The following is a 26803-nucleotide window of genomic DNA, read 5'->3' on the forward strand; positions in this document are numbered from 1 at the left end:
GATTTACTTGCAGACATGTCTTGAGTCCAGTGAAGAAATAAATTTTCATACATGTATATATAAAATATATATGAAGTGTATGCATATATATAAAGTATATACACTGCATACATTGGTATGAAAATTTATTATGCATATACATATATACAAATATGTATAGATATACATATAGAGAGAGAGACAGACTCAAAAAATCTTTATTGTTTAGCTTAATTTATGGTTTCTACAACTCTCAAATTGTTCTAAGTGAAAATTTGCCTTGAATGAACATTGGATTTCCAGCCTTCCAGGATTACTAATTCTAGGCACATTGTCTTATATTTATAGGCAGATGCCTGTGGCAGGGGCCCCACTAGGGATATTTTCAAGAATCACTTAGGCATGTTTGAACTAGAATTTCAGTAGTTTCCATCACAAAAGTGGGAAGATGAACACCAATTCAGAGCATATAGAACCAAAATATAAAGCTGATCTAATAAAAGTACCACTTAAAGAGAACCAGTCTCTTCTCTGCTAGTTAGGACCCTAATTATTTCATTGAGATAACAGGTATATGTCGGTTAGTTCCCCATTGTAAGCACTTTGAAGGCTTAGAGCAAAAGGAAGTTCTATCTCACTGGTAAATATTAAAACCTACATTCAATTTAATGTAAATAGCATATCTTAATTAAATACTATGTGCCTAACCCTACACTAGACATTGAATAGAGATTTTAAAGCACTGTTTTTTTCCCCTACATCTAATGTCATACACACTTGCTATGAAAAAACTGAGCAATAATATAAGGCAGTACATAAAATTAAGTTCTCGACTAGATCACATTGTTGAAAAGTTTTGTTTTTGTTTCATGTTGTTCATAGTGATTGTATGATCTCCTATGAAGGACAATGGAAGCAGAGTGAGTGTAAATGGGCAGGCATTAGGGCCAATGTTGCTATCATTATATAAAAGAAAATGGCTGGAAATGATTCCAGTTCCACCAGATACACCCATTAGCCACAATGGAGAAAGACTAAGTATTTCCCCAGGTGAGTATTAAGCATCCACAGAAGATCCAATGACAGACAATGGGTTAGGGCCAGGTCAAGCAAGGGCCTCAAAGAGGCCTTACAGATGTACGTGAGACAGTGGGACAAAATGGGGCGGTCCTATGATAACAAAAAAATGCAGCAAAACCAATAGGCAGCATTAGGAAAATCTGAGAGTGGAGGCAGAATCTCAGCCATAGGGTTCACTTACATGGTCTTTGGGGAAGGCATAAAAAACAGGTCTACAAATCAGGGCATAAGATTTGAGCTAACGAGACAGGAACCCAGTTTCCAACACAGGGGTCCAAAACCAGGAGGTGGTCTCAGCAACCAAAGGACACAGGGTAAGAGTCAGGCATGCAGGAACAGGAATTTATATTTACACACCGCACCGTCTGGTTTCAGTGTATTTTCACTTGCGGTGTCACAAGTACGGGTTCCCAGCTCATCCATTTAATAAACTCACCTACCATGTGCCAGAACCAGTGGTGGGGATGAAGGGCTCAGAGATAACAAACTTAGACATGTCTAAGACATGGCCCCAACACTGAGGGGAGTTTAGTCAGGTGTGAAGTGCTGATGGATAAACAGACCGAACAAACTGTAATCATCCCTGGACATCACAGAGTTCAGTGGGAGAAGGGGACCCATTCTTCTGAGGTCTTCTGACCTTGGCCTCACTCTTTGTAACTGAATGAAGAGTTTACAAGTGACGGCATTAGGTCTAATGATAATGACTTACCAACATTTCACACACCAAACAACTAGAATTTAAATGGCCATGCAAGTGACCATATAATTTCTGTCCCACAGGGCTATACTTAAAACAAGGAAACATTTTGAAATTCCATGCAGTAGGCCCTGCCATGTGGAGCATCAGAGGACTTGGAGGTGGATGTACTTTAATGGGCAGCCATGTGACTTCGGTAATGCAGAGTTCTGAGAGAGCTCCTTGTACAAATGAAGTTAAACACACACACACACGCACACACACACGCACACATGAAAACCTTAGCTTCAGTGAATGGGGAAAGATTAAGACAATAAACACATGGGGTTTAGGCCTGGGAGCACCCTAGGGTCCCTGGAACTTTGAATAGTTTGAACCCAGTTTCCCTCTTCCCCCAGTCCTCCACCCAAATGTTCTGTTGCTAAGACAACAGGATGCTAGAAGGCATATGCATGTATCTGCTCCATGCATGCTGTTGCCTAGCAACGGGTTTCAGCAGAGCCTGAGCTCTCGCTCTTTACTCCTACCCTGCTCCATCCATTGCCTTGACTTGCCAGTTGCTTCCTCAACCCCAAGGCAAAGAAACAGGAAGCAGAAGAATGCTGGATTCTCAGGATCTGATCTTCTCAGCAGCCCAACATCAACACCAGGGGAAAACCTAAGCCTGGCTTCACTCAGCTTAACCTCTTTGAGTCTACACCACGAAGTTATCAAATGTAAACTTACAATTCCAGCTGGATAAAATCAAAGGATGATTCGGCAGTCTTAGTATTTGAAAGCTTATCATAGAATCCTCACCCATAATAATCAAAGAGATGTTGTGAAAAGGAAAATACTGAACCATCAGACAAAATTAACAGCAGGATTTTATACCTGGAATGAGACAGCAGAAGATGGGAGATAAAAGAAGAAAAGAAGGAAAAGTGGGGGCCAGGGGAGGGGAATAATAAAGGAGGAAGAAAGAGAGAATGGAAAGGAAATCCAAAAAAGAGAGGAGAGGCTTTTAATTCACAATGAATATCCCTTTGCAATATGATAGTGTGTAAAATGGAAAAAAACTACAATATTATGCAAAGTAAAATCTGATGCCTAAAAGAATAACAATAGAGCTTACTGAGTTTTTTAATACCAGGCATTACCTTAAGCACTTTACATAGATTATTTCCATCTTCACAATGACCCTGCAAGATGAATATCAGAAAAATCACTTCACAGACAGGATTCAAGAGAGTTCAGTGACCTGACCAAGGCCACACAGCTAGTAAAAGCAGCAAAACTAGTAAAAATAGAGAGTATTCAAACCAATACTAGTCTGACTTCAAATTCACTTGGTTTCTTGACATGTACTATGATAAATATCTGGGGAAATGTGTGTGAAATTTGTTAAATCACACAAATTTGTTAAACTGGGGACATTTAAAGGAGTTATAAATATGCTTCTTCTAACATTAAAGAAATGGCTTTTTCCTCAAAGTTTTAATGCAACAATTTATTTTTAAAGTTTTTATTTATTGATTTTAGAGAGAGAGGAAGGGAGAAAGAGAGTAAGAGACAGAAACAGAGAGAAATGCTGATTTTGTTGTCCCACTAATTTATGCATCATTGGTTGATTCTTGTATGTACCCTGACTGGAGATCGAACCCACAACCTTGGCGTATGAGGACGATGCTCCAACCAGCTGAGCTACCTGGTCAGGATTTATGCAATAATTAATGAAAGGAAATCATCTTGCCAAGTGGGAAAGGAAATGCTGATCCTTTAACAAAGTGCCCTGCAAAAAGGCTTTAGATTCCTTCTGAGGAAGCTGAAGAAAGGAAACTTAAGGGTTTCCTCCCATTGAAAAGAGATTATAAATTTTGGAAATGTTTACAAACTGATGGGAAACTTTGTATACAGCAGCCAGTATGTGAAGAAAAGCCATCGCTGCAGGGAAGTCAGATCTAAGCAAAAAATAAGATTCTGCTGAAACCTTAGTGAACTCTAACATGGATTTCCTTCCTATTAACAGCATTATGCCCTCGGTCAGTGAACACACAACCATGTGCTGACAGCAGGGATGGACACACACAGATCCAGTGCTCTCTGCTCAGCCTCTCAAAGCTCTGTGCAAGAAGAAGATGTGGCATTCTGGGCACATCAGCATGAGAGATGTGCCTAAGCTGGCCTGACCTAGGCTTAAGCCATACCCATGCTATAAGTACATTTATTTCTCATGCTAAAGGGTGAGTATAGGCATGCCCAGCAAATCCTTTTGACATATTCATGAATGCCCATGGTAAAGGAATCCCTCAATTCTTTTGATTTCCATTTATTAACAGGATCATATAGGTTTCAAGTCTACATTTCTGGGATAAATGATCTGTATTGTGTGCCCACCACCCAAGGTCAAATCATCTTCTGACACCACATATGTGGCCCCCTTTGCCCCGTTCTACTCGCCCAGCCCCTTCCCTCTGGTAACCACCATACGGCTGTCTATGTGTATGTTTCAGTTTTGTAGCCCACATATGAGTGAACTCCTGTGGTTCCTAGCTTGTTCTGACTATTTCGCTTAGCATATTACTCTGAAAGTCCACTCATGTTGTCACAAATGGCAGTATTTTATCTTTTCTGATGGCGGAGTAGGATTCATTGTATATATGCCCCACATCTTTATCCAGCCCTCTATTGGAGAACACTTTGATTGCTTCCATGTCTTAGCCACTGTGAAGAATGCTGCAGTAAACCGAGGGGCGTACATCTCTTTGCAAATAAATGTTTTTGAGTTTTGGGAGTACATACCCAGGAGAGGGATTGATGGGTCATATGGTAACTCAAGTCTTAACTTTTTGAGGAACCACCAGACTGTTTTCCCTGGCTCTACCCATCTACATCCCCACCAGCAGTGAATGAGGGGTCTAAATGAGCCCCTGTATATATTCAAAGGGGCCAGACAGACACTACCTAACTATCAATGTGAAGATTCTGGTATCCTAAGTACTCAAAATTAGGTGCATAGCTTAAGAGCTCCATCCCTCCCCAAGTATACAGGGTCATTATTATGATAGTATCACAGGTGACAATGATTCTTCAGAAATAACTTGTCTTTTCTTAAGAATTAGGGCTGAATGTGGAACAGGCATTACAAGCTACATGAGATAACTATGTTACAGACCTCTAAAGAAATACCACATATAATATATAATGAAGCAATGGCTATAATGTGTCACCACACAATCTGCAAAGACTACTAATTTTCCCCACAGTATCCATTCTATCTTTCTTTCAGTTACAGAAAATTTAGCTCAGCATACAGCCACTCAGACGAAAGGCTGGCCAATAAGATATAAGTGGAATTGCAGTGTGGCAATTTTTGAACTTTAAGAAACGGCTCTTGCACAAACGCTGCCCCTCTTTTCTTTTGTTCCTTCCCGCCTGCTGGAATGTGGAAAATGTCACCCAGGAGCACGAGAGAGAGAGCCACCCTAGAGATGGAGCTGGAGTAGAGCTTAAAAGGAGCCTAGGTAGCCAAGAACACAGTGAAACAAAGCCACGGCACCAGCTGGGGACCCCATACTACCACATTTGATATGGGACAGCTGTAAGCTGCCATCTCTTTAAAGCTCGTAGTTGCTGGGTTTTATTGTTACTTGAAGCCAAATCCAATCTTAAGTAATACACAGAGATTATAGCATAGCTCTTGTGGCCTAATTGGCTATCTAGGCAGGTAATAATTTGAATGACCTATAGCAGAGAAGAAATCCTGAATAGAAATGAGGATCAGAATTGTCTCTAGGTGAAACTCTCTCAACCTACTCTGATAATCTAAGGAGCACTTGTCATTTTCATTACAGATACAATTTTTCTTGTAGTATGCAAAATAAGGTGTTCTCTTCTGAAAAAAAAAAATTATCCACAAGCAAAACCCTGTCCTCTGAAGTTTCCACACCACTCCCTAGAGGACAGAGAGCCCCGATGAACCCCCCTCGGCACACAGCCAGACAAACACCCGAGAGGTTCTGTGTCCCAAAGCCCTTCCAGGAAAAGACATCCAAGTGGCCCATCACCAGAGCCCTTACACTGATCACAACAGAAACTTTGGGGGCAATGATGAAACTCATCCAGCAAAATGAATGAATACATAATATGACTTAGTGCCTTTTCAATGTTTGAAGAAACTCTGTACGTTGAAAATGTGTGTGGTCTGTATCAGTATCATTCAATATACCTATAACACCAGCCACAAATGTGAGCCACATGTGTGATTTCACATGGTCTAAAAAGACAATTGAAAATAACTATAACAATATATTTGATTTAACCTCTATGTCAAGAATAGTATAAATATTATATATTTTAACCCATATTGAATAATAAATATACTTGACTTTTTTAAAACAAATCCTGCACAACCCAGTGTATTTCACACTTACAGTACACTTTGGTTTGGGCTAGCCACGCTTTGGAAACTCAGCACCCACTGTGGCTAGTGGCTCCTATGCTGAGCAGCAGAGATCTAGCGTGTGCCACCCGCCGGTTAGCACAATAGAATAATAAAACCATTGAAATGTCTTGGGCCTCTGAAGTTTCCCAAGTCCAAACAAGGCCCCTGCCTTCTAGTCATAATCTTCTCTAACCATAGATAGTGAAGGTGATTCTTTGTAAATAGCTACCGAAATGGTGATGCTATTACTACCACTCATAATCATTTATTCAAATCTTACCTGTCTTGAGGTTTTCCTTTTGTCTGCTGTTTCATTTAACCCTATTCTTCTGATGTGGTCTTCCACAGAGGAGAGACGCAGCAATTCAAATCCTCCACATGACAATCTTCCATGTTAGAGAGCAGAAAAGTCCAACAGTGTTCTCAGCTCACCACAGTGCACGGTGGTGGTGATTCAAAAAGCCAAATCCAAACCCCAAAGCCTCCATTCTCACTCAGAGTTTCCTCCTGCCAGCTCTCTCACAGCCACCTCTGTTTTCCAGTATAGTTTCAGGCAGGGACACTGTGGAAGCTTTCCTCTAGCCACAAAACAATGTTGTGTGCAACTTCTGACTCTGACGTCTACTTAGAACTTTAAAGAGAAGATTTTACTTATTTTTAAATATATTTTATTGATTATGCCATTACAGTTGTTCTATTCCCCCCTTCATTCTCCTCCACACCCCCTGCACATTCTCCACCTGCACACCCCTTCCCCCACCATTCCCCCCTTTAGTTTATGACCACGTGTCTTATATTCTTTAGATTCTATGTTTCCCATACTATTCTTGCCCTCCCCCCTATCTGTTTTCTACCTTCCATCTATGCTACTTATTTTCTGTACCTTCTCCCCCTCTCCTCCTCCCACTCCCCTGTTGCTAATCCTCCATGTGATCTCCATTTCTATGGTTTCGCTCCTGATCTAGCTGTCCTCTTAGTTGGCTTTTAAGTGTTGTTGTTAATAACTGTGAGTTTCCTGTCCTTTCACTGTTCATATTTTTCATCTTCTTTTTCTTATATAAGTCCCTTTAGCATTTCATATAATAAGGGCTTGGTGATGATGAACTCCTTGAACTTGACCTTATCTGAGAAGCACTTTATCTGTCCTTCCATTCTAAATGAAAGTTTTGCTGGATAAAGCAATCTTGGCTGTAGGTCTTTGGATTTCATGACTTGGAATACTTCTTTCCAGCCCCTTCTTGCCTGTAAGGTCTCTTTTGAGAAATCCGCTGACAGTCTGATGGGAACTCCTTTGTAGGTGACTGTCCCCTTATCTCTTGCTGCTTCTAGGATTCTCTCCTTCATTTTAATCTTGGCTAATGTAATGATGATGTGCCTTGGTGAGTTCCTTCTTGGGTCCAACTTCTTTGGGACTCTCTGAGCTTCCTGGATTTCCTGGAAGTCTATTGCCTTTGCCAGACTGGGGAAGTTCTCCTTTATTATTTGTTCAAATAAGTTTTCCACTCATGGCTGTTCCTTTTCCCCTTATGGTACCCCTATAATTCAGATGTTGGAGTGCTTAAAGATGTCCTGGAGGTTCCTAAGCCTCTCCTCATTTTTTTAAATTCTTGTTACTTCATATTTTTGTTTGGTCATTTTTTCTTCCTTCTGGTCCACTCCCTTGATTTGAGTCCCAGTTTCCTTTCCATCACTATTGGTTTCCTGTGCATTTCCCTTCATTTCTATTACTTTAGCCTTCATTTGTTCCTCTAACTTGTGACTAAAATCAACCAGTTCTGTGAGCACCCTGATCACCAGTATTTTGAACTGTGCATCTGAGAGATTCACTATTTCTTGGTCACTCAGAATTATCAGCTCTGAGGCTTTGAGTTCTTGAGCCATATTTTGGACTGTTTGTGCCTGTTACATTGAGGAGTGGAGCCCTAGGTGTTCACCAGGGCAGGGCAACTCAGTCGCTGGGTTGTATGTGGGGGCGGGGTCAAAGAGGAGCAATGGCAGCTCCCTCTGCTGCTTCCCGCTGCTGGGGCCTGCAGCGTCTGTCTCACTGCTCACTCCTTTGCTGGTTTATCTGTGCACAAATGTGTGACCGCGGTCAGCCTACTGCCTTGTGCCCTCACTGGGTCCACCCATTGCTACCCCACACCTGGGATCCATCCACAGCTGCCTGGGCACCTGGGTCAGAGGCGGTGGATCTTTTCTGCCTGACCCTGCTCTGCTGCCCGCTCTGCCCCTCTTACTGGTCTGGTTGATTGGTTCGTTGTTGTCCGACTTCCATATAGTTCAATTTTCTGTGTTTTGGCTGTGTTTTTCTTTACTAAACCTTTGTTGTCTTTAAACTTGGTTGTGGGAGAAGGCACAGTGTTTCCACCTACGCCTTCATCTTGGTGGCCTTAAAGAGAAGATTTTAAAGAAAAGAAAAATAGGAGGAAGAAGACAAAAAGGAGGTAAAAGAAGAAAAGGATAGAGAAGGAACAGCAGAGGGAAGAGGGAAGCAAAGAAGTTGCTCTGTCCAGTCACATGATTTGAGGCCTGGAATTGGAACATAAGCCTGAGGAAAATATCTGCTTCATCTACCTGCCTGTCTGAGAATTTGAACATCAGTGATTTATCCTTTGATCTGAAGCTAGACTCCATGCATTCCCAGTTGAAATGAAAATGACCCTAGGAAGTAAAATACCGAAATTCAGGTCTTGCCATGATTTAATTTATACAAAAGAAGTTATTTGGTCAACTGCATAGGTCCTGGGGAGGCAGACAGAAAAGTCTAGTGAGTTCTGCCAAGCAGGGTGGGAAAGGTCCAGAAAATGGGAGCCCCAAGCCCTCTGGGCATTAGTGGCCTGGGAGACCTGAGGTGATGGGCACTAGCAACCATGGAAGATGCCAACAAGGGGGCAGAGACTGCCAAATCCTGCCCCTTTCTGCTTCCCAGAGCCAACCCTGCCCAGGACTTGCTCTGAGTCCCAATCAGTAAAAATACAACAGTTCCTTTTCTCCATCTTTTCTGAACTTTTATTTGAAGTTTCATGACTTTACTATGAATTTGCTGCTTGGGTTATCTGCATTTACTTCTTAAAGATTTAAAGAATGTGACACATCACTATTACTTCAATTCTCATGTGGAGTCAAGATCAGCTTCTCCTCCTGGGCCCAGTAAACCTCTGGCCTTCCTCTTTACTTGACCCAATAATAATGAAATGAACCACTAGATCCCTGGACTTTTAGAATTCATTTGGACAGCCCATGGAAACCCAGTGCTTGACAACAGAGACCACAAAAAATGACTGTGTATCACTTCATAGCTCATGACAGGTTACTTAGTCATGAAACAGCAATGGCTGTATGGCAATTATGTGTCTGCTACTGTGTTCAGAGAATTACAGTAAGTAATGGACATGGTAACATACCAGTGTTGGACGCCATCACAGTGATTGACATCCCCCAGGAAAGAGGGGGAACAGAGGGGAAACTGATCCTATTGGTTCAGGCAAGTGGTTGGCTGGGGGTGGGGGGCAGGAAGGAAGCCTCCTTCTCTCTCTCTTTCCCTCTTCCCCCTTTTCTCCCTTCCTTTCTCACAGGTCCACGTGTGTCTCTCTCTCCATGTTGCCCTCTCAGAGGAACAATATTCGCCAGCCATGAATACTTAAATAGCTGTGCTTCCCTGTTAGAAAGCAAAGAATGAGGACAGGAAAGGTAAAGGAGGGAGAAGGAAGGGCTAGAACCGCGGCTCATTCTAACGTCCCCCTTTCCAGTTATTATCAAACTGAACATCCTGGAGGTAAAATTAGATCAATCAAGCTTTTGGTGCCAAGTCTTTCTCAAGCAAGTACAAGGAAATAAAAAGACTACTTTTAAGTACAGGCACCTCACCCAGTGTCAGTACAAACAGTGTCATCCTCAGTGTCCCTGGAGGCTCTGGCAGTGACCTCTGGACAAACAGAAAGATACTGGGATGGTCTCAAATGTTCCTACTAGAGGAATAGGGCCTCTCTATGCTAGTCCTGTGTCTAATCATGCTTTTAAGTGATTTCCACCTTGATTTTCAACATTATGTTCCTGACGGAGACATGGAAAGGGAAGGCCCTGGCTGGGTAGCTCAGCTGGTGAGAGAGTCATGCCAATACGCCAAGGCTGCAGGTTGGATCCCCGGTCTGGGCACGTACAAGAACCAACTACTGAATATATAAATAAGTGGAACAACAAATCAATGTGCCTCTCTCCCTCAAAAAAGCTCAATAAAAAGAAAAGAAATAAGGAAAAGGGAGAAAAAGCTCCAATGCATCACAAAAATCACACTTGAGAATCCTAATATCTACTTCAAGGTGCATTCCTCTTCGGTAAACACGCAGTCCGTTTGCATTTAATTCTGCTACACAAGCCCTGCAAGAAAGTTAGCCAAATTGATAATCGATTCACATGATCTTTGCTCACTCATTAAAACACACCGAACAGTTAACTCCCTTTTCTGTTGGGAGCTCTCGCTGGCTCTACACAGCCTGAATATTAAACAGCCACTCAGGGCTCCAGGAACAGAGCAGAGCCATTAGGTGGTAACTGTTTCTAACCATTCAAAGCAAGTCCCTGAAATGAACAGCCTCGCTTTCCCTTCAATTAAATCTTTAGTGGATCATTATTGAGCTGATGACCATCAGATGATAAAGAAGATTTAAAGACCTCAAAAGGACCTGATTTACTTGACCAATCTGCCTTCTCCCCCCTGTTCCACCCACTTGAATAAGGGGAGAGAGAAGAGTTTTTGAATATTGCTCACTCTGGCAGCTGCAGTGTGAGACCATTAGACACATTAGCCAATACTCTACTAATACCCTGCCAATCTCAGTCCCCGTCTCCCTCTCTCTCCTTGCCTCTCCCTTCTCCTCTCTCTGTCTCCGTCTTCCAGACCTATCCCCCACACCCTGCCTATTCATCGAACAAATCCTCCCCCTCTTTATCCTGCTCCAGACATGGATACCTGAGACTCTGAATAAACTGTGGTGCTACCAGGAAGTCAGTAGATTATATAGGCAAATCCCTTCTCTTTATAAAGAAGAACTCTTGGATCTCAGCAATTATTTGGTGGCTAAGCTGCAACTATTAGCCAAGTTTTCCAACACCTAGGGAAATGCTCTTCCCTCTAGCCCCTGACCTAGTTGCAGTAACGAAGATGTAACCTACAGCTTCTCTAAAAATCTTGTTTTAATTTTTTTTACCTCAAAGTGGATACAAATGTTAATGCCAAGCCTTCTTATATTCTTCTTACTCAGTCATTGGACAATCAAGCATTGTGGTCAGTACTTGGAAATATGAAAAAAATGAATTAAAACTTTTAAGTATGGTAGAGAATACAAATAACGAGGTAATTAATTTGCAATTCAATAGGTGATAATGGAGACAAAGAAAAATAAAAGCACATAGATATTATATCTAAAGGAGGAAACATTAAAGCACGTAATAAGTGCACCATAAATGCATGTGTATCTCCTCTATACAGTAGTTAACAAATGCTAGCTATGAACCAATTGCCTCAGGATTTTCTGGGGAGCTTTATTAATATACTGCAGTGTAGTTCTAGAATATTTTAATTGCTCCCTGGGATGTTCTAATACACAGTGTGTTTTAGGATTCCATGCATGGAGTAATAAAGGCAGAGAAACAACTGCTGGGGAGCTTCACAAAGGAGCTGATGTTCAAATTAAGTTTTAAAAGATAAGCAGGGACTTCAGACAATTATGTGCAGGATTATAATGTGGGAAAGAATTATAATTTCCATATAGCTTTTCACATGGTGGAATTAGGACCAATGTATTAAACTTAATATTTAATAAGATTTTTTTAGGGAGCTGTTTTAAAATGTATGGCTCACTCCAGGAGGGAGGAAGCAGCCCATCACTGGAAGCATCCAAGTTGTGCTGGTTGACTAGAGCTCCTGGTTCTTCCTGGTTCTTTTTTCCTTGGGCAGGTCTCCCTCATCACTTATTGTACATGTTATCTTATATGATCAATTTATATTGTCAGTGAGTCCATCCTATTATTGAGTACCTGAATGAATAAATACAATTAATTTTTCCTTTGTAACAGAAGCCCCTGTTGTTTCTCAATAACAAACAGACACCAATGAGGTCTTGTGCATTTTTGCTCTCTCACTTTCAACTAGCTTTTCGCTCAGAATATACTCAAAAACTCTTTACAGTATATGAATCCATATTAAATCTTATTTTGTTAGTTTCACCCATTGTTTTAGATTTTAAAACTGTCAGTTCTGACAATTATAGAGGGTAAGTTTAGAGGAGTTAAACTCCAAGATCTTTTTAACTCTGAAATGAGTGACACTATGAATGAGCAGGATGTCTATGAATGTATTAAATCAAATTGCCTCTAATGAGCACACTACTAGCTGTCCACAAGTCCTCACAGAGAAGCTGTGGGGAATAAAACAGAGAAGCTTCCCTTCCTGGTACTTACTTTAGCTCAATAACCAGATCCTGGTCATCTCCTTTAGCTAGAAGGTTGAGTCACAAGATAAGCAAGGCCTGACCTACTTCAAACAATTCACCATTTACTATCTACTATCACTTTCTTCCACTACAAATATATACCTTTAACCAACCAAACACAGATTTTACCCTTTGAAACTAAAGGAAAGATGCTCCCATTTTTTAAACTGCTCAGAGTTTCTATGTGCTGAAAAAAAAAGTGCATAGAATAAATGGAATAATAAATACTCTTTTCCATATAAAAGGATACTTTTTTCAGTACTTGCCAGATTCCTCAGTAAATCTAAGACTCGCAAACCCAAAGCAAAAAGAGGTAAATGATATAGAGAAAGCTGAATAATCCCTTCTTATTCATAGATATGTAAGAAAGTGATGAGGAAAGAAAGCATTAAGAAACTCAAGCTCTGAACTCTGCCTGGCACAGAAGCAGGTGAATGCAGACAGACCTGCTCCTGAAGCGCTGTTGAAGCAGACCTGTAGCATTCTCCACTCCACCTCCCAACTCTAGGACAACTACCTTGTGGGACCCCAACACCATCACCAATCTGTGGCTTGACATTCCTGGTATTTTATGCAAATGAAGAACGAACTGGCTTTAGCCCTTTCCTTCTGCAGGTGTCTATCCTCTACCTGACTCCAAAATGTATAACCTAAAATGAGACCCTTTGCTTTCACAGAACATAGGAAAGATTGAGAAAAACCTTTTTTAAAAATAGGTGCATTTTCTACTCAATGAGAAAGATGAAAATGATTCTTTTGTTAAACAATATTAAATACTTTCCAAGCTTTTATCCTTTTCTCTTTAACCCTCTTCAGGTTCAAATCTAATTTTTCCCCCAAAGAACCACCAAATTGACTGTAAGAGAATAATTGCAAAGGCGCGAAAGTACCACAGGTCTCCTGGAAACAGGCTGTGCCATGGTCGTTTCTTAATTTTCACCTTATTAGGGTAATTTCCTGCTATGGAGGGGGTTTTTTCCTACTGCGGTTCCTGCATGCTGACATCCTGGCTCCTTCACAGCTAGTTTGTCAAAGCAAAGGAGAAGTAGACCATTAACACCTCTCTGGAGACAGTCAGATACAACAAATGCGCTATCCTCTTAGCCTGCACAGAGTGAAGACCAGGGAAGGAACCAAGACTGTAATGTGGGAGGGCATGTCACCTGCAAGAACTTGGCTACTGCAGTTATTTAACCTGCAGTGACACAATTGATGAATCCACTGTTCTAAAAGAAAACAGACAACTCACAAACAAACTAGGAAATACATTTGTAGAAACACTCACCCTGCTCGGGCTAAGCGACAAAATGCAACTTCAAAATATATCACAATACCCATCCCCCACCCCTTTTTTACCTCCTAGCACTTTTTAAACAAACAATAAATCAGATAATCAGATGCTGATGTGGGTCCAGTGAACTTCACATTTCTCTGCAGCACTGTAAAGTTGAGCAGCCTTTCTGAAAAGCAATTTAGCAAGTAAATACTAATGACCATCAAAATATTCATGCCCTTTGACCCAGTAATTTCACTTATTGAAATCTATCCTAAGAAAAATGTAGGGAAAGCTGGATAGCCAAATATATTTGTTGTACTTCTATTTATAATAGTGGAAAAATTGGGAAAAACATGAATATCTATAGGTAAATTATTGAGTAAATCATAGTCCATTGACTGGATGGACCATTAAAAACAGCCCAGATGAGTACTTAGTGCATGTTAGGTACTCGATGCTGATTGTGTAGAAATGTATAAAAAGCTTAAGAATAAAATTAAATGAAAAATACAAACATGCATGCATGTTTATTATAATTCTGACACATATATGCAGGGAAAAAGAAAGTCAATTTTCTAAATTTTCAATATTGTATATTTTTAAAATTATATTTTACTGATTATGCTATTATAGCTGTTTTGATTTTTCTCACTTTGGCCCCCTCCACCCAGCACACCCAATCCCTCAGGCAATCCCTGCACCATGATTCATGTCCAGGGATCATGCGTATAAGTTCTTTGGCTTCTCCATTTCCTATGCTGTACTTTACACCCTCATGGCTATTCTGTAATTACCTTTTTGTATTTCTTAACCCCTTAACCTCTTCACCCATTCTCTCCCTCCCACCACCCATCTGGCAAACTTCCAGTAACTAACTTCTTTTCTCCTGCTTTTAAGAGTCTCTCTTTATCTTGAGCCTTTGGCCTTTTAATAATGATGTGTCTTGGAGTAAGCTCTTTGAATGTCTTGAATCACTTGAATGTCTATTTCCTTCGCCAAAATAGGGAAGTTTTCTTTCACTGTTTTTTCAGATAGATTTCCAATTTCTTGCTCTTTCTCTTCTCTTTCTGGCATCCCTGTGAGGTGAATATTGGAGCTCTTAAATTTGTACCAGAGGCTGTTTATGCTATCCTTATTTTTTGTGGGGGAGGGGGGGAATTCTTCTTTCTTCTTATTTTTTTGTGGTGTTGTTTTTTGCTTTCTTATTTTCCAAATCATTGATTTGATTCTTGGTTTCATCCATTTCACTGTTGTTTCCCTGTACATTGTTCTTTTTTTCAATTAGTGTATTCTTCATTTCTGACTGGGTCTTTTATATACCACTGAGGTACTCACTAAGTGCCTTGAGCTTCCTTATAGCCAGTGTTTTGAACTCTGCATCAGATAGATTACCTACCTCCACTTTGTTTGCTCTTTTCCTGGAGTTTTGATGTGTTCTTTCATTTGGGCCATGTTTCTTTCTCCCCTCGTTTTGGCAGCCTCCCTCTGTTCATTTCCATGTATTAGATAGAGCAGCTTTGATTCCATGTCTTGGTAATATGGCCTAATGTAGTAGGTGTCCTGTAGGGTCCAGTGGCACAGCCTCCCCTATCACCCAAGCTGGGTATTTGAGGTGCACCCTTTGTGTGGTCTGAGTACACCCTCCTCTTGTAGTTGAGCCTTGGTGGCCATTGGCAGATCAGTGGGAGGGGTTTATTCAGGCCAGTCAGTTACAAGGACTGTTACCACTGACCACCAACATCTGCCCTTTGTGGAGGATCAGCTGTGCAGGGGCAGGGTGGTGGTGCTCTGACGAGGTCTGTAGCTGTCCAATGGGTGGGTTGGCTCTGGCATTTCCCAGGTGGTACAAGCCAAGGTCAGCCCCCATCTGTGTTTTGCCCAGGGCACCCTGCCTGAGCTGTAAGCAATCTGAGATGACTTCTATGTATGCTGGGTTTAGAGATTCCCAGGTGAAGCCAAACTGAGATTCTAATCTGGCTGCCTCTAGGGCTCACTGAAGCCAGCTATTGCTTGCTTAATAGGATTTAGGAGCCAAGAACAGCAATTCTTATGGAAAAGAAGCATGGGTGGGCCTGTAAATTGGTTGGGGTAGAGCCTCTGTGGATCTCTAAGGTGGGCCATACAGCGTTAACTGGGTTGATGAACTCTCAAATATGGCACCAGCTTACTGGCTCAGGTGGAGGGTTTAGCACAGGGAAAATGGCCTCTGCTCTCCCACTATACCAGATACTTAAGACTCTCCATTTATTCTACTGGTGCCCTTCAAGCTGCCACCCCATGGCTGGAGGTCAGAGAGACTGAGTAGGTGAGTCCATGCCTGTGTTCCCCAAAAGGAACTGCTTAGGGCTCCAGCAGCCTCCTCCATCACCTCAGTCCCCACTGCTTTTCATAGACAGAACTTGGAGGTACTATCTTCCTGGTACTGGAATCCTGGGCTGGGAGTGCCTGGTATGGGTCTGAAACTCCTCGTTCCTGAGATATCCCTCCCGAATTTTTTGCCATGTGGGTGTGGGGCCAGAGCATTCTGCATCTGCACCCCTCCTACCATTTGGATGGATGTGGTTTCTTCAATTCCATAATTGAAGTTGTCAGACTTCCATTCAATGACATCTGACATTCCTGAGTGATGGTTGTTTCGTTTTTGAATTGTAATCTTGATGTGGTTGTGCAAAGAGGTGAACCATGTCTGCCTACCGCCATCCTGACTTGAAGCCCTAATATTGTATATTTTTAATACTTGCACAATATAATTAAAAAAATCAAAAATAAAGAAATCAACTTTTCTTCCTGGATGGCAGTAAGCTTATTGTGCATCTTATTAGGACATAGGATGTAAGAATGCAATGCCAAACATTTCTTTCATTCACATGGGCCCCAGATGATAAAAGGAATAGGCCTAAAAGGTCATACAAAGAGTCTCCCTTCTTTGTAAGAGTACACAGGGCTTGTGGAAGACCTAGAAGATAATCTGTGCAAAGGCTTTGAGTCACAGGTGGACATGATAGTGAAGAAGTGAGTTCTCTGGGTTCAGGCAGAACATCCTGGTGGACCATCCTGCTGCTCTAATTCTAATTTGTCAGCGTAGATACACAGAAACCTAAGTATGATGCCGTAAGGGCTACAGAGTGAATGTCAACATGGCCCTTCTTTTAGGAGCTTAGAATCAAGTCTAGAAAGGAGACACTCAAGTTTGCTGCTGTAGGAAATCTACTAGGCTAGGAGTCTAGAAACCTGAGTTGGATGCAGTTCTGCACATCTTTAGCGGTGGAGTTTCAATAAATTACATTCACTTATCTGAATTCCAGTTTATTTGTTGGTGAAACAGCAGGTAAAAAAATTCCTGTCCCTACCTACCTCATAAGGCTATTGCATGGATCAAAGAAACCAGTGCAGCACTGCCTAGGTAATTCAGTTGGTTGGAGCATCATCCTGACACACCTAGCTTTGGGCTCAATCTCCAGTTGGGACACATACAAAAATCAATCAATGAATGCATAAATAAGTGGAACAACAAACTGATGTCTCTCTCCCTCTCCCTATCCTTCTCTTTCTCTTTGTCTTTCTCAGTTGTAAATGCATGTTGTATGAACAATTGTGGAACTCACATGGTGAGAAATCAAAGAAACCTCCATGAAGTCCCACCCCAATGGATGAAAACCATAGGCTTCCTCCTTCATTTGCCCTATAACTACTACATGGAAGACACTTATATAAAACAGTAAGATTTACACACACAAAAAAGACAATCTATAAATAGTGATATTTACTGACAGTAGGTTCAGAGATGCAAGCCTCCATTTTCTTCCTGCCCTCAAGTCTAGAAAACCATGAGTGCCACTTCAAAGTTCATTTTTCTAGTTAGTGGGCATATGCAAGTTAAAATAGGAAACCCCAGAGGAGCTACAAGAAAAAAATATCTGTTATGTCTGAGATGCAAGAAATAACAGTGACTATTAGAGTAAGCATTTTCAAGTATCCCTTTCTACAAGTGTGTTCTTCCGACCAGAGATCATGGCTGTTTGTAAAACGTGTCCTGCCATCCCTTTCCAGTGCAGCTGAGAGACGGAGGACATAGGACAGCAGTGTTCTGGGGGAACAAGACAGCGCACCAAAGGAGAAGAAACCTCTTATTTTATTTTGTCCTTCAATATCTGTTGAGCACCCACTAGACACCGAAGACAAAACAGAGAAGCATATGGACAACGTCTTTGCCCCATACAGCTTATATTCTAGCTTCCTCAGGTCTGACATTGTGCAATCTGCATAGTAGCAAATTGAGAACATAGAAACACAGTTTATGAAGTTTTTCAGTTAAGGTCTAAATTCTGATTGGTCATGACAGGCTGAAAAGTTTCTACAGTTAGAGTAAATTTACCCATACAAAGAAATGTCCACTTGGAGATAGGACATAAATAATATGAAATAAATAAGTAAATCAATGGCAGTAGGACACGTTCCTGCCAGCATCTACTACCCTGAAGTGATAAGTGAGAATTCCCATCATTTGAGGATCCACACCCCCCTCAACCCCAGTCTGTGTATTTTCAGTGAAGCCATTCCAACCCCAGATGTGATAGTGGACCACATGACCTAGGTTAACCCAATCACATGTGCCGTTCTTCTGGCTACAGTGATTGGTTCAGGGATGGATGCTAGACCATTTTAAGTCAATAAGGGCCAAAAAGGCTTGATTATCTAAGACATTCACTTGGGACCATTGGAGAAATATTCCTGTTTCTTTCTCTCTGGAGATCACAGAAACAGAGAGGCTGTAGTGAATCTGAGAGCAGGTGGGGTCCTATTACAAAGTCAGGCTTGAGGAGGATGACATCATGTGAGTCCTGGTTAAAGCCACACCTAACACCTGTCCTTTGTAAGTAATTACATGAAGCAGAAGCTGTATTTTCCCATGTTTAATGTGTACTTTTTTGCCCAAATTTGTGAGGAGAAAAATAAGAGTGTGTATTATACATGGGTAATACTGATTCCATATGTATATAAATGTTTTTAATTCTTTTACAGATGCTTATGGGTTAAAAGTGTAACTCTAGAATGCACTAATGATATCTATATGTGAAATCACACATGAGAATCAGTTTTGTTTCTAAACGTAAATAACTAAAAAACTGAATTAAAGAATTAAAACAAAAGAGCTTTTTCCTGAAAGTTTAGGCCAAAATGTGGGTGCATGTTATGCATGGCAAAATGCGGTAAACTTGAATTGGGCATTTTGTCACTTGCAAAGAAAAGCACCCTAACTGAAATAATGGAGCAAAGCATAAGAAAGAGATTATCTGAACAAGCCCTTGTCAAGTAATTCTTCAGTTTCTTAAAGAAGAGGAATTTGGACTTAATACTAGAACAACCACTCATATTATTGAAATTATACTTTTGACCACTTTTCCAAAATATATAAGGATTAGCTTGGCTTGCATGTAGGATACGAACAAACAAATATTAAGAGTGGTTTTAAGAGCAGCAAAATAAAGCCTAAGGGTCTTTTCTTGGCCAGGTAGTAATCCTACTGGTTGCAAGGAGGTCCAAAGTGTCCCTGAGTTGAGACCCTGGAAGCCACAGCTGGATAAGGAGAGTGATTATGTGTTAAGGGGCTACAGCCAATGACTATTTATCAACAAGTACAAAAGTATTTCAGTATTTTAACAACTTGCACATTCAAACCAGTGTATACTGGACAAAAATCATTCCAGTATATGACCCCCGTTATCCCCACCACACAGTTCTCCTTGATTCCCACTGGCATCTGGGTAAACGCAACACCCCAGGTAGGACAGACGGAAAGCACCCACTGGATTGAAGGGGGCCTTAATTACTCTCTACTGCATGGCCATCTGTCTCACACCTGGCAAGGGGAAGGTGGGGAACAAGAGGAAGAGAACGGGAAGGAGAAATTAGAAACACTAGAGTAATTGATTGTTTTATTATATCATAAAACAAGTCAACCAGAACACACTCCTTCAGTTCCTCGCAGGCTGAAATTCCATGTTAAGATTAAACTTACTGAGATGGTGATAATGTCACGAGGGGAATTGCTGAAGCAGGAAGGGTACATTACATGGAAGTTAAAAGCAAGGTGAGTAAATTTACTCAAATCTACTATGAGTAAATTTCAATGTAGATAATTAGCTCTCCCAACAAATTAACAATCAGTGATATTATATTTATAGCATTTTGAAGATAAAGTATTAATACTAAAGATAGATACTGAAAAGGATAAAATAAGTTCAGACCCTCAGATTAAACCATCATTCTCTCTAAAATCTTGGAAAATTTATATTTGCTTTTGTGAAGCTATTTTTAATAACTTTTAATCTTAACAATGCTTTCCAGGCCAGTTAAGGCTTTAGGCAGTAACAGTCTAACAATACAAATAAAGTATTTTCTTATGAGATTTTAAGTCCAGTATGCAGGATAAGAAGTTTTTTCAATTACATTGGTCATTTAAACTCTTGAGCTCCTGATCCTGCGGGTATATATTTTGCTCCTCATTAACCATAAAAAGTAGGGATGGTATAGCACATATTTTAAAAGCTATTTTCTAAAATTTGACTATGAAAAACATGGTCACCTTCTTCAATTTGGGTATGATTTCTTCTATTTGCACAGAACTTTACAAAATTGTTATTTTTAGGCTGGTTTTGTTTTTAGTCATAACCCTGTAAGGGGGTAAAGCAAGTGGAAGGGAGTTTGAAAATAGTACGATTTTATGTTGAACTGGACTCCCAATGGCAAGTCATATCTGGATGTTGGAAATGACAACACAAGCCCTTTAATGACCAATATAGATTCATGCAGATCTCACTGTCAGATCTGGACTGACCACCAAAATGATTTTATTTATAGATTATTTCCTACTTTTCCATTTTTTTTCTAACTGAAAGACTTTTAAATTTAGTTTGGAAAAATACATCTTTGTCCACACATCCACTTCTTCCCTTTCAGCTCTTAGTTTCTATTAAACACCAAGTACAGACAACGTATCAGATAGACATACAAGGTCTGCCCAGAAAGTACCTTGTAATGTAATATGAAAAATAGAGACATTTATTGAAGAAGATACAACATACAAGAAACATTGTACATAGGACAATGATGCCCAGTCCCTTTCAAAGTAGGCACCAGAGGACCTCACACAGTTCTCCTAATCACCATCAGCTGCCCTGTTGTATTTCCCTGAATCTCATCAATGATCTGAAATCTTTTTCCTTTCAAAGGTGATTTTAGTTTTGAGAACAACCAGAAATCACAGGGCACCAAATCTGGGCTGTAGGAGAGACAAGTCACCTGAGTGATTTGATGTTTCACCAAAAACTCTGCACAAGATGCAATGAATGTGTGGGTGTGTTGTCATGATGAAGCTGCCAACCTCCAGTTGCCCATAGCTGCAAACTTTTTGAATCATCCAAATAGTTTCCACAGAGGAATGTTCAATCTTAATGCAAAATTTGATGCAGATTGATTGCTCTACTCTCTCAGTCATTTTGAATGCAATGACCACACAGTACACATGTTCACACAACGGCATCAGTACAGTGAAGTTGTCAATATTCATGGATGCTCCTTCCAGTCCACTCTCCTCGGCTGCCAGGTTACATCAATTTTGTACAAACCATTCTTGTTATATTAACAATGGTACAGACCTCATAAATAAAACCCAGATTCTCCCCTCAGATTGCTTACAATCTAATGGTTTTTTTCCCTTTATTTGGTACCTACCCCCTCCCAAGTCAATGTACTATAGGTGAAGAGACTTTCCTCCCCACTCCTGATTTCTCATCCTACAGAAACCTCTCTTTCCAAAGCCTTTCTTATAAGATGTTCCATTTTTACCTGTTCCATTTAGACCCATCTTGGGCTGGGACGTATTACTGTCCTGGAAAATGAAAAATGCAAGTCAAAAACATTGTGTCTAGTCATGCCTGCTAGCAATGAGAATCCTGATGAATCGGGGTGCTGGTGGTGCTATACTGAAGCAGTGAAGGCTGGTCTACAGACATGGACATAGCGAGAGATGCAAGGACATAACATCAGAATGTTGAGGAGTATGAGGTTCAGGTGGTTAGGACTACCTTCCCTGTCCATGCTCCAGCCCCTCAGGAGGGGATAGGAGCTCTGTAGTATGAACCCCAGTGCTCCTGTATCTTCCCAATGTATTTTCTTAACAGCTTACATTGTATTGAATGGGTCTCTGTCCCTTCAAACAAATGCTCCTTGTGTAAAACAGAGCTGGTAGGTTGAAGATTATAACAAAATTAATTCCAGCAAGGGATGACAAAAAGAAAACAAAGTCAGGAGTGTGTAGACATCTAAATTTTAATTTACTTTTTTCCACCAACATTACAGATGATCCAGATTTTCTAGGAGAGTGGTGATATTTAAAAACCTCATTCCATTGTTAAAAGGAAAATATTATAAAAACACATGTAGGCAGTGGTGCGTTGGTGTTTAACAACTCTCACCACTCCAACAAATGAAAATCATGAGCTGGTCTGTAGCCTTCACCAACTTTCATGGTGCAAATACTTTTACCATGGCTGATATCAAACTAGTGAAATGTCTGAACTCTGGTGTGAAAAGAGGTGCTAACAATCAGCTCTCATAAACAGTAACAGGCCTCTCCAGCACACCGCTGCATAGGGCAAAAGTTTTGAACAAGACTTGAGTTTACAACCTGGCTTTGCTCTATTATTGCTATGAAGTGTATTTCTGTCTGAACCTCCATTATTTATAAAATTAGGATAAAAATAATAACCTACCACACAGAGGGTTGCTAGGAGGATCAACTAAGATGAAATATACCTTATACAATGCTTGAAAACATGGATAATCAATTAACAGCAGTGATTATTATTGTTATTATCGTCTTTGTTGCCCTTATTATGATTGCTACTGTCAGATTATTAAATTCAGTTTTGAACTGGAAAATATGGTTCCTATAACTATTAGCAATTTTCTGAATGACCTTAAGTAAATTGTCTCACCTTTACATATATCAATATCCTCATCTCTAAAATCAAGTTCTAAATTATCTCTATTTTTGCTTTCAAATTCTAAAGTTTTATAATTATGAATATAAAGTTAAACTATGTATATATGCAAAAGGGAGGGATTGGAGTGAAAGGGAAAATGGAAAAGAAGTGATGAGTCCTGTAGGGTTGGACCGCCCTCCCTCAGAAGCAAAAAGTACCTTGGGGGATACTTTAGGGGGGTAAAGCCATTAAGTGTGATGTCAAAGGAGGGCAGTTACCCAACCCTCTCTACTACCTCTACCACCTTCCAAAGCAATGCAGACTCTGGCCCATGGGGTCTGTGTGTTGTGGTTAAGATGAACAAATTCACATGGACTACAGAAGTGCTGTGGAGAAAAGGGGACAATACAGCCACTCTCTAAGTGAGAGAGAGGGCCCTGACCCCTGCTTGGACAGGCTTTTATTGCTTTCCTGGGTATATTACATTGAGGATGGTCCTCATTCGTTATGCGCAGGTTCACTGTAGGTTATTGCCTGTTACAGACAACAAAGGAAAGAATGTTTCTAATTACTTCAGAGATAGAAGTTGCAGATCAAGGGGAAAAGTGAACTGGTTACAGTCCATACTTGGGAGGTTTAGCACAGACTTTAGGAAGTTACTTTAAAGATATGCAGTAAACATTTTTTGCTTCAATTTAGGGTGAGGGAGTTTTAGCAAAAGCAAGCCATAGCAAGCAGCTTAGGTTCAATGCAGGCCTGATTCCCCATAGAAAACTCTATCTGTGGGCTCAGTTCCTGTGTGCCGACTTGCTCCCCACTGGATTGTCCAAGTTAGGGTCTGTGCTACATTTCTCACACCATGTGAAACAGTTCTCTATACCAAAGTATACAAACTAAGGCATTACCCAAAAACTCAGACTATGCTTTTAAGTGAAGCATCCCAATGGCCTAATAAGGAGCAAGGAGACAGAAAAGAAAAAAGAAAGAAGAGGAAAGCAGAGAAAAGGTTATAATGACTTTCTCTTGCCATTTACCACCAAAGCAAAATAAACATGTTAGACTAGGGCCAGTGACCACCCAAGGACTCTGACCATTTACTTGGTGCCCCTGAGGAGATATGATCAACCTCATGCTTCTTTCCTTCCTTGCTTCCCAGTTCCCCCATGTGGGCACACACACACACCTGGTGCATGTGTGTGCACACAAAAAGGAAACCGATTGTTCAAATGGCAGCAGATTCATCTGCTTCTTGGTGAGGAGAGGGGCATGGGAGCTTATTTTAAATGAAGTCTTAAAATCAACCCAGCTCACTCCAGACCACAACAGTAAAAGCATCTCGGTGCCTTTCTAAAAGAAAGGGATAAACAAACTGGAATGGACAGGGGATGGGAAGTGTGGTCCGAAGGCAAGAAATGCTAACCTAAAAGGAAAAGAAAAGTATACAGAAAAAAAAAATGTAAAGAAAAGCAAATAGGAGTTGATTAACAAAAAATTAGAAAGGAGATTGTAAGCTGAGAGAGGGAGAGATCAAGAAAAATGGACAAGAGGACAAATTAGCCATAGATGAATTTTTTTTGACATTTTTTTCTCAGAGCATCAGAATTTTCTAAACCCCAACAGGGCAGTATCAAGTTTATTGGTAGATGTGCAGCAACTCTGAGCATAGTTCTTTCTGTCTTTAGCAAGGACTAAGGGGGTACAAAGAGACATGCTTTTGTTATATAATTTATACTCAAAGAAACCTAGGAGGCAGGAGAAAGGCAAGCTGCCTGCTGTAGCCCATTTACAATCGTGAAACCCAGGAGCCAAGTACCCAGAATATTCCGGACAGATTAATCTCTGCCAAGGTCTATATAAAGATGAAAAAATGCAAAATTAAAGTGACTCTGTCACTTAAAATAAGGAGTAATTACTTATGGGAGGAAGGAAACCAAATAAAGTGCCAAAGAAATTCTCTGATTTAGTGAAATACATCAAAATGAAAATAATTTCTATAAGATGTTATTTGAACTGTAATTTCCCGAGACCTCAGACACGTGATTTGATTGGGACCTTTGATCAACTCTTGTGAAGGCTGCCGTTCCCTCTCATCATTGCTAGCGCAGGATAAAACTTCCTCATCCTGGCCCAGCCATGTTGCACCATAAAGAAAACAGTCAACCTGTTTGAAATTGGGCTCCAGATTTAGCACCAGAGGATGTGAGCCTTGCCTAAACTTATCTTTAGGGTCTGGAAAGTAATATTTGTTTACTACTTAAAACACACCATTTGCAAATAAAATGATCATCCCTGAATCACAACACTATAAAAATGTTCTCTCTGGGTAAAATCAAATGAAGAATTAAGTTCTTTTGCAATGAACCTGGGACTATCCTTACAGTCAATTTAACTACTTTGATGGAATGAGAAGGTACACACTCAAATACAGTTAAAATTAAAGATACTTTTTGCCTGAGTTATCCCCAAACACTGCAGCAAGGTTTAGCTCTCACTGCCTGCCCTGTTTTCACTGTAGGAACCTGCAAGATCTTCTGGCCTAAAGCTTACACCAGAGCATGGAGAAGCTAAAATCAAGTTACAAAATGAGAATAAAAGAAACAGAAGTGAGAAAGTAAGAGGCAGATGAAATGAAAAAGTAAGAGGCATCTCTTTCATGATAGCCAATAAATTTGTTGGCTCAACACCTCTAGCATGGGAGCTAAGCTTTCAGAAAAGATGAAAATGATTCGTTTCAAATCAGATTACAATGTGCACACAAAAGGGTCTGCAAACAGAACTAAGAGAATTCCATTAACATGATAATGATATCCTGAATGACCTGAACAAACAAAGGAGATTGGAACTCTGGATGTAATTTGTCCATGGGTTCCTTTTCCAGGTTTTGTGAGTGCCTGACTTGAAAGATTTTCGAAAAGGCTGCTGCTAGGCCAGGTTTGTTCCATCTGTCAGAGAATCCCTACAGGAAAAATTAATTCAATAAAACATAGTTTAAATCGTAATGTTAGATTGTTTCCACTTTCCATTAATTAAAAAAAATATATTAAGAGTCAGTCTCAGCGACGCCTTATGCATGTTTGAATAGGTGTGAATTGAAGGGCACTGGAAACATGCCTCTAATTTGAACTTCCTGGAGCCTGTTTTCTGTCTGAAATAAACCCATGAACCATGGTGAAGCCACTATTAAAATGCTCAAATAAGTGGGTAGGAAGGAGGTGAGGTTAAGTTCTTAACAACTTTGAATGACACTCTAAATCACCATCTAATTCTCCTCCCCTAGGTGGGATCACGATAAGCTAGAAAGGGGTCCAATGGGGGTATTTCTTTGAAGTGGCTGAGAAGAAGATTCTGGAGGTAAATCTAAATGAAGTCTTTACCAAGGACTAAGAGGCAAATAAGAGGCACTTACTTATCTTCCAGTCCAAGAGACCAGCACAGAGATGGACACAGAGTAAGACTGAGAGAGAGAAGTGGACATTGGAATGATGGAGTGGGCAAAGGCAAGGGTAAGAATAAAGTGAGAATGTTCTAGAAGTCCCAGAGACAGGAAGGAGATAATGGCTTATATGTACTCTGAACCCTAAGGGAGAGGGGCATAGATTACACACAGATTTGAGATGAACAGTTTGCCAAGAAGAGTTGGCAGAAAGGCCCAAAGCAAAAGAAGTCATTTTAATAAAACGCCGTGATGAGAGCAGCACAGATGTTAGGTACTGTTGATTGGTGGGAATGTGATGGGAAAGGTGTGATGTATGAGCACAGGCCATTAGCAGGAGGCTCTGTGTGAGGTGCCCTGGTCTCCTGGACACAGAAGATCTGCCTGGACAAATCACAGAGAGGCTTAGCATTGAAAACCAGAGCAGAAATCAT

Source organism: Sturnira hondurensis, unplaced genomic scaffold (genome assembly GCF_014824575.4).
Source record: "Sturnira hondurensis isolate 20B ecotype Veracruz unplaced genomic scaffold, ASM1482457v3 Scaffold0004338, whole genome shotgun sequence".
NCBI classification, from domain to species: Eukaryota; Metazoa; Chordata; class Mammalia; order Chiroptera; family Phyllostomidae; genus Sturnira; species Sturnira hondurensis.